We start from the raw sequence: 11,364 nt of genomic DNA, 5'->3' as shown, positions 1-11,364 counted from the left end.
TGAGCTTCACTGCTTATTTAACATATATTTCAAATATATTTTGGCTGGAAAAAATGCTGTTTATTTATTTATTTATTTTGAGAAAAGGGAATGGAATCAGGACTTATTGCACACCTTTGAAAAATGCAATATTTAACACTGCATTATGTTTCCCATTTTCATTTGGCCTCTTATTATAAGTAATTTCATTGGCAGTCTCCTGCGAGTTTCACCATTGATTTATGAGTCCCTCTTTCACATATAAAAGTTTTACATTTATTTACTTGGCATGCAAATTCTCGCAAAAAGTCTGTTTATTACCTGTTAGATAAGCCTCAGGCTTTAAATGAATGCTTTTAGGGTCAGGCTAAAAAAGAAAAAAGTCTTAAATATCCAGTGCAATTAAATATGAGCAGATGATACCACACAGGAGAAATAAACAGAGGGAATTATCAGGTCCATTGGACGGTGCTCATAATTGAACATGTGAGACACCGCAAAAAACACTCGAACAACCCAGAACGTCTGAGATCTTGTGCAGCTGAGACCACAAGCAGAAATGGAGCTTGGACGTGATGTCTGTTGCAGAAACTCAAGAAGAAGAGAAGTCAAAGCAAGATGACTAATCTGCGGGCCCTGGATGTTTTGGTGCAAAGATAAATCAAGTGAAGCAACGTCAAGTCTCGTTAGTAAATGATGAATCAGGTCGAATATTTTGCAAATACGACCCGGAGCGGTTTCCTGGAAAATCTTGACATCATTTACACAGCTGCTCATGTAAACGGATCATCCTGAGCCTTTATTACACTTGAGAGCTCTGCGGTGGAGTTTCCTACAAGTGGTCAGGCTTTACCTTAGGATCCGTCAGGGAGGTGAAGACCTCCCACCGGTGTCTGGGTAGAAACGGACCAAAGATAGACAGGACTAAATGTAAGATGATGTTTTAATGACATTTCTTAATGCTTTTAGCTGCTGCGTGTGTTTTTCTCATTAGAATTTCGACAAAGTATGTTTTAGTTCGGTATTGGACGTCTGTGAGGTTTGTCCATTAGATCGTTCTCATTCGCAAAGTCTATTTGCTTAAGTCTAGAGGTGTCTAGCCTGTTGACAAGTTGACAAAGAGAACTTTGATTAAAACAAGAATGTGTTTGAGCTTTCCCAGAGCTCATCCGTGACTTATACCCTAACCTGACAACGTATCTCTCTCGGAAAACTGACACCGATGACTCTTCTAACCCTTCCTGGGTTTCACGCCCTCCCAGTCCACAGCGTTAGAGCCACACGATCGTGACCGGCTCACACTGAAGCCCCGGCAAGTTTCGAACATTTACATACAGTCTTGAGGAAGTTTCTCGGTGGGTGCTACTGACGTTTCATTAGAGGTTATGGGAGGTGAGATAAGCCAAAGGGAAGAATACGGACCGAACACTATATCATTGTAAATGGGTATATGGCCAAACTACCGGGGGAAGAAGATAATGCTTCAGAAGTATTTAAAAGTTGGAGATAAAGATCCCATCAGTGCCCAATAAATAACCTTCTGTGATGTCTGCTTACAATAAGACGTCATTGATACAGCCTTTAAGCATTAAACAAGACAAGGGTATCACAGTTTACTTGGTTCAGATATCGAATTGCAGTAATGTCACTTTATTTCTTTTCCCTATTTATTTCTTCTATTTATTAAGCAGATTTTGTTTATTTGAATGTTTTTCAAAACTGTAGCAGTGCAAAAGATGTTAACTTTTTGATTACATTTAATTTCACAGGACAATGTATTTTTTGAAATACTGTTAACAATTTTTGTAAGTAACATACAGTTGAAGTCAAAAGTTTACATACACCTTGCAGAATCTGCAAAATGTTAATTATTTTACCAAAATAAGAGGGATTATGCAAAATGCATGTTATTTTTTATTTAGTACTGATCTGAATAAGATATTTCACATAAAAGACATTTACATATAGTTCACAAGAGAAATGATAGTTTATGAATTTATAAAAATTACCCCTTTCAAAAGTTTACATACGCTTGATTCTTAATACTGTGTTGTTACTGTACCTGAATGATCCACAGCTGTGTTTTTTTGTTTAGTTATAGTTGTTCATGAGTCCCTTGTTTGTCCTGAACAGTTAAACTGCCCGCTGTTCTTCAGAAAAATCCCATAAATTCTTTGGTTTTACAGCATTTTTGTGTATTTGAACCCTTTCCAACAATGACTGTATGATATTAAAATCCATCTTTTCACACTGAGGACAAATGAGGGACTCATATGCAATTATTAGAGAAGGTTCAAACGCTTATTGATGCTTCAGAAGGAAACCCAATGCATTAAGAGCCAGGGGTGTAAACTTTTGAATGGAATGAGGATGTGACATTTTTCTTATTTTGCCTTAATATCATTTTTTTTTTTCATTTAGTACTGCCCTTCAGAAGCTACAGAAGCTACTAACATGTTTCCCAGAAGACAAAATAATTAAAATTTTACCCTGATCTTTAAATTCAAAAGGTTTTCACCCCCCCGTCTCTTAATGCATCGTTTTTCCTTCTGGAGCATCAGTGAGCATGTGAACCTTCTGTAATAGATGCATACGTTCTCAAAATCATACAGCCATTGTTGAAAAGAGATAAAATACACAAAAATGCTGAAAAACCAAAGAATTTGTGGGACTTGAAGGATTTGTCTGAAGAACAGCAGGCAGTTTAACTGTTCAGGACAAACAAGGGACTCAACTATCACTAAAAATACAAAACAAAACAAAACAAAAATAGCTGTGGATCATTCAGGTAACAACACAGTATTAAGAATCAAGTGTATGTAAACTTTTGAACGGGGTCTTTTTTATAAATTCAACTATTATTTACTCTTGTGGACTAAACATCTTTTATGTGAAATATCTTATTCAGGTCAGTACTAAATAAAAAATAATATGCATTTTGTATGATCCCTCTTATTTTGGTCAAATAATTAACATTTTCCAGATTCTGCAAAGTGTATGTTAACTTTTGACATCAACTGTATATGAGCCCTCATCTGTTTTTTAATGCAGCTTTCCTCACATTGCTTCATGTCATCCTTGCACTCATTAAACTATAACAAGTTACTGCAAAAAGACTGTCTTTGCGACACTGTAAAGTGATTAAACTATGGCGCCATGTGCTTTTTAAAACCATTTTCATAGGTTTAATGTTACATTATCGGCTCAGAAAATACGTTGATTTGACTAGAATCACCAGAGACTGAAAATATAAAAGTATCGCTCCTGTCGTGCGAGACTTCCCCGTTTAGGAACAAGGTGGATGATTAAAATTAAACTGTGTTAAAATTAGGCTGTTTGTAATTTACAGTGAAAAGGACATTCCAAAAAGTCCCTTAGTGATCACATTTAAGTGTCAATTAAATAAATTCATTTATGTACTGACAGTGATTTATGTTACCTTTCATGTTGTTTAGTTTGTTTATTAGATCATTTTGTTGTCATGTGTTACCCTGATGGTGTTTAGTAATTGTGTGGGAAACAAACTTTATGTTCATTAGTCATAGGTCAAAGAAAGGTTACACTTGATTAACATCAAGTCACCATGTTGTTTTTAAAGTCCACTTTAAAGTCCAATTATCGCTATTAACAAACCATTAAAGCAGAAGTTCACTTCCAGGACAAAAGTTTACAGATAATGTACTCGCCCCACTGTCATTTAAGATCTTTATGTCTTTCTTTCTTTCTTTCTTCAGTTGTAAAAAAATAGTTTTTTGAGGAAAACATTTCAAGATTTCTCTCTATATAGTGGACTTCTATGGTGCCCCCGAGTTTGAACTTCTAAAATGCAGTGTAAATACAGGTTCAAAGGGCTCTAAAAGATCCCAGCCAAGGAAGAAATGTCTTAGCTAGCGAAACAGTTATTTTCTAAAAAAAGAATTACAATCTATATACTTTTTAACCTTAAACACTCGTCTAGCTCTGCGTGAACTGTATTCTGGTTCAAGACAGGATATGTCGAAAAATTCCCATCTCATTTTCTCCTCCAACTTTAAAATCGCCCTACATCGCTGTTTTACCTTTTTTGTAAGAACGTTTCACCTTCTTTGCATGAACACTGGGTCTTCTGCAGCGATGTAGGACGATTCTGAAGTTGGAGGAGAACGTGAGATGGTAGTTGATGCAGAGCTAGACGACGAGCATTTGAGGTTAAAAAGTATATAAATTATCTTTTTTTTTTCCATTTCGCTAGATAAGACCCTTCTTCCTTGGGTGGGAGCCTGTTGAAGCTTCATGTAAACTGCATTTTGGAAGCTCAAACTCGGGGGCACCATAGAAGTCCATTATACGAAGAGAAATCCTGAAATGTTTTCCTCAAAAAACATAATTCTTTTCCCTTAATGAACTCCTAATATGCTGCTTATTAATAGTCAGTAAGGTAGTTGTTAAGTTAGGGATTAGAGATTATGGTCATGCAGAATATGTGCTTTATAAGTACTAATAAACTGCCAATAAGTTAATAATAGGCATATTAATAAGCAACTAGTTCAATATGAGAATTGGTCCCTATACTAAAGTGTTACTATATAATTTTAAAGTATTGAGTGTACAGTGAAGCTGATACATCATACAGTATTGCAAATGTCCACTGGCTGTTATTTATTGGAGTGTTTTGTCTTACAGGCTGTGCTCAGTTAATGTTTTCTGACAGCACATTCAGACTGATGAAATCCAACCTTTATAGCTCTGAAATATTCATGCCCGATGCTCAGTGTCTTTCCACTCTGTAAGTATGCCGTGCTTCGTTCATCTTGTTCCAATTTCCCTTAGTGAACAGCCCGTCAGTTCTTAAAATAATGAGGCACTTCATCACTCTTCAGGGCATTTTTAAGCTTTCAGCTCTGTCCAGGGATTTGTAAATCATATTACTATAATCACATTAGACTGTATTATCTGCTGGTCAGTAAGTCCACAGTCAGGTGTCCTACCAAATACTCATTTCTAAATGACAGTAATCTTAGTTTGTTCTTCACTGTGGTTTTGAGGTTTACTGGATTCTTGTTTGTGTTTCTCACAGCAGGCAAAAGTCTAACCTCACTTTTATAGGGACTATTTGCTGCATATTTGTTGTGTGAGAAATCAACAACAAATAAAATATAGTTTATTAAAAGCAACTGGCTGGATTCAACGTATCAAACTTTTGCATATTAGGAATAGTTCTGTCAAAAAAATTGGATTCTGTCAATGTTTATTCACCATAATGTCATGCCAGAGGAACAGATTGAAATTTAAGTTATTTACTGAAGGAAGAAATGAAGTAATTTTTGGAAAAACATTGTGGTGATGACATATGTTTGGATGAAATGTCCCTATTATATTTGCTACTGAGTTTATTTTAACCATTTTAACTTAATTAAATCTTGATGTAGAACCAAATGGATTAAATGAAGAAGCCTTTCAAAAACATGATATATTTAAGCCCTTTAAACAAAGAACAAAGCCATTTTCCACTATTATTTAGCACTATTCACTGTAATCTACTAGTCAAAAGTTTTTTAACAGTAAGATTTTTATTATGTTTTTTAAAAGAAGTTGCTTTTGCTCACCAAGACTGCATTTATGTAAAGTACATTTATTTAAATTTTATTCGAATATATTTAAAAATGTAATTTATTCCTGTGATTTCAAAACTGAATTTTTAGTATCATTACTTCAGTCACATGATCCTTCGGAAATTATTCTAATATTCTGATTTGCTGCTTCAATTATGTTAAAAACAGCAGAGTACTTTGGATCAAATAAATGCAGGCTTGGTGAGCAGAAGAGACTTCTATAAAAACATAAAAAAAAATCAAAAACATTTGACATTTGCTAGTGTATATATTATAATGTTTATTCCATTATTTTAATTTAGCCTTTAATTTTGTTTTAATTGTTCATTTGATATAATTTATTATTTTTTTAATTCATTTTTTTATATTATTTATATTTAGCCATTTTTTTTTTTTTTTTTTTTAGTTCAACTTATTTTATGTCAGGTTATTCCCAAGGCAACATTTCTAATTTTTATTCACATTTATCATCTGATTATATTTGCTTTAAAGCTTTCAGCTTTATTTAAAGTAACAAAACTGATTTGTAATAGTTTGAATTAATTAACAATAACACAGAACTTTACAATAATGTTACATTGTTACCGTTATTTAACTACATTAGTTAACATTAACCAACAATGGAAAAATACTTCCACTAAATTTATTCATCTTTCTTGATGTTAGTTTCAAAAAATTAGGTTGTATCTGTTAACCTTAGTTAACTTAAAGTCCTGTCAACTGTATTTTTATTAACAAACATTAACAAAGATTAATTCATGCTGTAAAAATATATATTGCTCATTGTTAGTATGTTAACAAATGAGACCTTTTTGTAAAGCAATACCTACGATAAAACCGGTGTGGTCGCCCACCAGTTAATCTGTGTGGATTTATCGACATGATGAGCACAGGTCACAGGACCCATAAACCCTTAGCATTGTAAAGTGACAGAACAAATGCACTGTGAGAAAGTGAAGGTCAGGAAAGGGAGTCACAGATGCGCAGAGGAACCTTTCACTACGGAAATGTATCTACTGCTTCTATCTCATGAAGTTCTCAAGACAAGCGCTTCATTATACTTCAGCATATATGAGTGACCAGTTACGCTGAAGGCTCTTCTTTGACAGTACCAGGCAGAGAATGTCAACACTGGGGCGGGATGAGATTGAGGGAGCCTCTTTAGAGTAATGTTCACGGTGCTTGGGGAGTAGAGGCCTGTCTGGATGAGTAACAATCCTGTCTGTCTGAGACAGTCCAGCAGCCCCTCTATCAACAGCCAGAATGCTGTTTTCGTCCAGAAATAGAGGTCTGGGCTTTACGGTTTCTGTGTAGGTGAAAGCAGCTGGCACTCTCACCATTTATAGGTATGAACGCAGCTCTGCTTGTGGTTATGATTACTGAGTCTTACAAGTGTGCTGTAACGTAGTATGTCATAATATCAGAGCTTCTCTGGTTCAGTGTCAGTTCTTTCCCATGGCTTTAGATCATGCACTCCAAGTGGGTTAACATTTATTGTCTATAAAATATGAGTTATTCTCATCCGGAGAGGCCACTGTTTCATCTATTATCTCAGGGTGTGAAGCCATTTATACATACAGTCAAGCCCGAAATTATTCATACCCCTGACAAATTCTGACTTAAAGTTACTTTTATTCAACCAGCAAGTTTTTTTTTTGACCGGAAATGACACAGGCTTCTCCCAAAAGATAATAAGACGATGTACAAGAGGCATCATTGTGAAAAAAAAATTCTCAGATTTTATTTACATTTGAACAAAAAGTGTCATGACCAAAATTATTCATACCCTTTGCAAACTGTCACAGTCTATGCGCAAATCCAAAGTTCTATACCATTCCAAATAGTCCAAGCTGTTCTAAAACATCCTAATTAACCTGATTCATTGGGAACAGCTGTTTTAATCAACTCAACAGGTGAAAAACAGAAGCTCTCTGCTGTTGGTTTGTGGACAGTCATGGCTAAGACAAAGAGCTCAGTGAGGACCTGTGGCTGCTCACAAGTCAGGAAAGGGCTATAAGACCATATCTAAATGTTTTGAAGTTCTAGTGGCTACAGTGCAAAGTATTATTAAAAAATACAAGACGTTCCGCACTGTGAAAAATCTCAGAGGACGTGGTCGGAAGCCAAAAGTGGCCACGAGGATAGTAAGAGAGGTAAACAAGAATTCAAGGATCACCTCCAGGACCATTCTGATGAATCTGGGCTCTGCTGGTGGCAACATCTCAAGGCAGACAGTCCAACAGACACTGCACACCGCTGGGTTCCACGGACGCAGACCAAGGAGGGCACCACTTCTCCAGATAAGGCACACAAAAGCTCGCTTGGCCTTTGCAAATGCTCATCTGGACAAAGAAGAAGACTTCTGGTCTTGTTTTATGGTCAGATTAATTAATTAATTGTTTGGCCACAATGATGTAGCCTTCATTTGGCGTAAAAAAGGAGAAGCCTTCAACCCTAAGAACACCATCTCCACTGTCAAACATGGTGGTAGGAACCTAATGTTTTGGGGGTGTTTTTTCAGCCGGTGTACCAGGGAACCTAATCGCAGTAAACGGCACCATAAAAAGGAGCAATACATCAAAATTCTCAACAACATCAGGCAGTCTGCAGAGAAACTTGGCCTTGGGCACCAGTGGACATTTCAGCACAACAACGACCCAAAACACACAGCAAAAGTGGTGAAGAAATGGTTAGCAGACAAAAACATTAATGTTTTGCAGTGGCCCAGCCAGAGTCCTGACTTAAATCCAATTGAGAATCTGTGGAGGGAGCTAAAGATCAGGGTGATGGCAAGGAGACCCTCCAACCTGAAAGAGTAGGAGCTCATCGCTAAAGATGAATGGACAAAAATACCGGTGGAGACATGCAAAAAGCTGGTCAGCAATTTTAGAAAGCATTTGATTGCTGTGATAGCCAATAAAGGCTTTTCTATTGATTATTGAGAAGGGTATGAATAATTTTGGACATGCCACGATGTAACATGAAGCACACTGCATTTTAATTTTAACGGGCTGCTAAATGTGTTGGACAATTGAAATGTATGAGTGAATGAGTTTTTGCTGTGTTTTTATTATTCTAGACAAAAGCAAATGTCCTGAATATACTGTAGAAGAAATACAGGAGGCATGAGAGGAATCTAGAACAAGAACCTGCAGACATGCCTGAGATGATTTTCCTCACTTCTGCTGACTCTGACACAGGACTGACTGTTGTACCTGTTGCCCTTTTCCATTCAGTTACAATGAATGGACAGTAGGGCTTATCACTAACGACTATTTTGGTAATTGAGTAATTGGCCAATTATTTTGGCGATTAATCGTGTAATCAGATAATTATAATTTGTTTTTTGTAGTAGAAATAGACCTAAGTAAACAATAGCCTTTAAATTTACTTAAAATACATATCTGACTCTGCACCACAAAACCAGTCTGAAGTAGCATTGGTATATTATATTATATATTATTATATTAAAGTATATTGTAGCAATAGAGCCAAAAATACATTGTATGGTTCAAAATGATTGATTTCTCTTTTATGCCAAAAATCATTAGTATATTAAATAAAGATCATGCTTCATGAAGATATTTTGTAAATTTACTACTGTAAATATATCAGAACTTAATTTCAAAACTTTGCTAAGAACTTCATTTGGACAACTTTAAAGGGCAATTTAGATTTTTTGGCACCCTCAGATTCCAGATTTTCAAATAGTTGTATCTCAGGCCAAATATTGTCCTATCCTAACAAACCGTATATCAATGGAAAGCTTATTTCAGCTTTTAGATGATGTATAAATCTCAATCTCTCCAAAAATGTACTCTTATGACTGATTTTGTGGTCCAGGGTCACATATAAAATTAGCAACGAGGCAATAAGTTCAAATAAAGTATCAAAAGCAATTAATCATATGGTTTTATGATAACAAAACTGTTAAAATACATAATGTGTAAACAAAAGAGCTATCGTACACAGGGTTGCCAGGTTTTCATAACAAAACTCGCCCAATCGCGTTTTGAGGGAGGTCCCCCAATAAAAAGTAACTCACATTTAATTCAAATGTCCGACTAATCTTTAATATTTGACCATTTTTTTATGACAGAAATGCTGCAACCACTGTCATTTCTTGTAAATGTGAACATCAAAATGTATAAACGCATACTGATGTATTCTCCTGTGTTTGCGTAGGTTTATTAATGATTTACCTTACAAATCTGATGAAATGGCACAGGTTGCATTCCCAGATGGATGTTATAATAAACCCAAACTCACAGGAATATGTAGAGATGGAGTTTGAGCCGCTCCACACATGTAAATGATAACAGTTTGTGTGGAGCAGCATTTGCTGTGAACGGCGCCACTCTGAGACGCACATACGCAACCTACACGCATGTAAATAATTAAAAGCATATTACATAGAGCTGCAAAACGATTTGTTTCTTAATATATACATCCATGTATGTCTGTGTATTTATATATGCATAATAAATATACACAGTACTCACACATATAGTATGTAAACAAACTTTTATTTTGAAACAATTCATCGCAACTAATCATTTTGCAGCTCTAATATTAAACCTGCATCGCATATATTTATTTAATTCAAGCAGCGTTTGTAAATTCTCAATAGCATTATGCTTTATTATGATTTTTAACTGGGTTTAATATATCATGGAATGCACCACTTCCGATATTTTGCTGGTTAATCGACACGAGCAAAATGCAATCAAGGATTTTTTAATATTGAGTACTCTTATTGAATCAAGGAAACATGACAGCCTCCATGGACAGCAATTTTTTCTTTAGACTTTTATAAAACAAACACTAGTACAGCTGAGTTGATGAAGACAGAATTTTCATTTTGAGGTGAATTTGTTGTTTTAGTTTCACTATTTACATGTTTTTATAACTTTTAATTCAGTCAAGCTGTAAATCTGAAATCTGTGTGTAGGAGATTGGCTGTATACATCACGTGGTGTTGAAATCGTGCATGCTCTTGGTGAGAATCATAAAACTTTACAGCTGCTTTCATCTTCATTCACATTCTTTAAGAATCAGGCACGCTTTGATTCTGGTGACCAGTAGAGGCTCTTTGCAGACTGTACTACCTGGATGAGAATGTATGACTAAGATGGACCAAACCAGGACATGAGCAAACAGGTTAATTACAGTTTATTAGCAGAGTAGAGAGTGTTAAGAGGGAAGAACACCGCAGGAGACCTGCTGACTCAAGCTTTTAATTCTAGCTCATCAATATCAATAGATGTGCACAACATCTGATGCTCTTGACTCATAATTTGTCTCATGAGGAACTTATCAGCTTAATGTACAATTAATGAGGAAGTTATCAACTTTATGACTTGGTCTTATTGTTTTTCTGGTGGCTTGGAAGGATCAACCCCCTTCCCACATTAGAGATGAGGAACTTGCTTTAGTAATTAACACGTGTTGATGCCTCCTTACGCTCATTATGGTTTCGTGGAAGCGGTGCGTGTTTCCCTCTCGGCTTCAGTTCTGTGTTGCTCGTGTCTGTCGGTTCATTCCATAGAGGAGTGACATGTGGCATACGTATGACCATCAAAGGATATTTGCACCATATGGAGAACTTGTTGTCTTATCTCGCTCATCATGAGAAGATATATTTAGTGGATGAAATGTGGTGTATGGTCTAAATCTGTATCAAAATAGAGCTGCAAGCAATGATCACTGAGGTCCAAGCAGATTGGGAAAATGAAGCCATATTTATAGTTGTTTCAATTATAACTTCTTGATTACAGCTGCAGTTTTTAAGGAT

The sequence above is a fragment of the Garra rufa genome, chromosome 19 (assembly GCF_049309525.1).
Source record: "Garra rufa chromosome 19, GarRuf1.0, whole genome shotgun sequence".
In the NCBI taxonomy this organism is placed as follows: domain Eukaryota; kingdom Metazoa; phylum Chordata; class Actinopteri; order Cypriniformes; family Cyprinidae; genus Garra; species Garra rufa.
The sequence above is the reverse complement of the archived record's forward strand: the minus strand, read 5'-3'. Positions refer to the sequence as shown.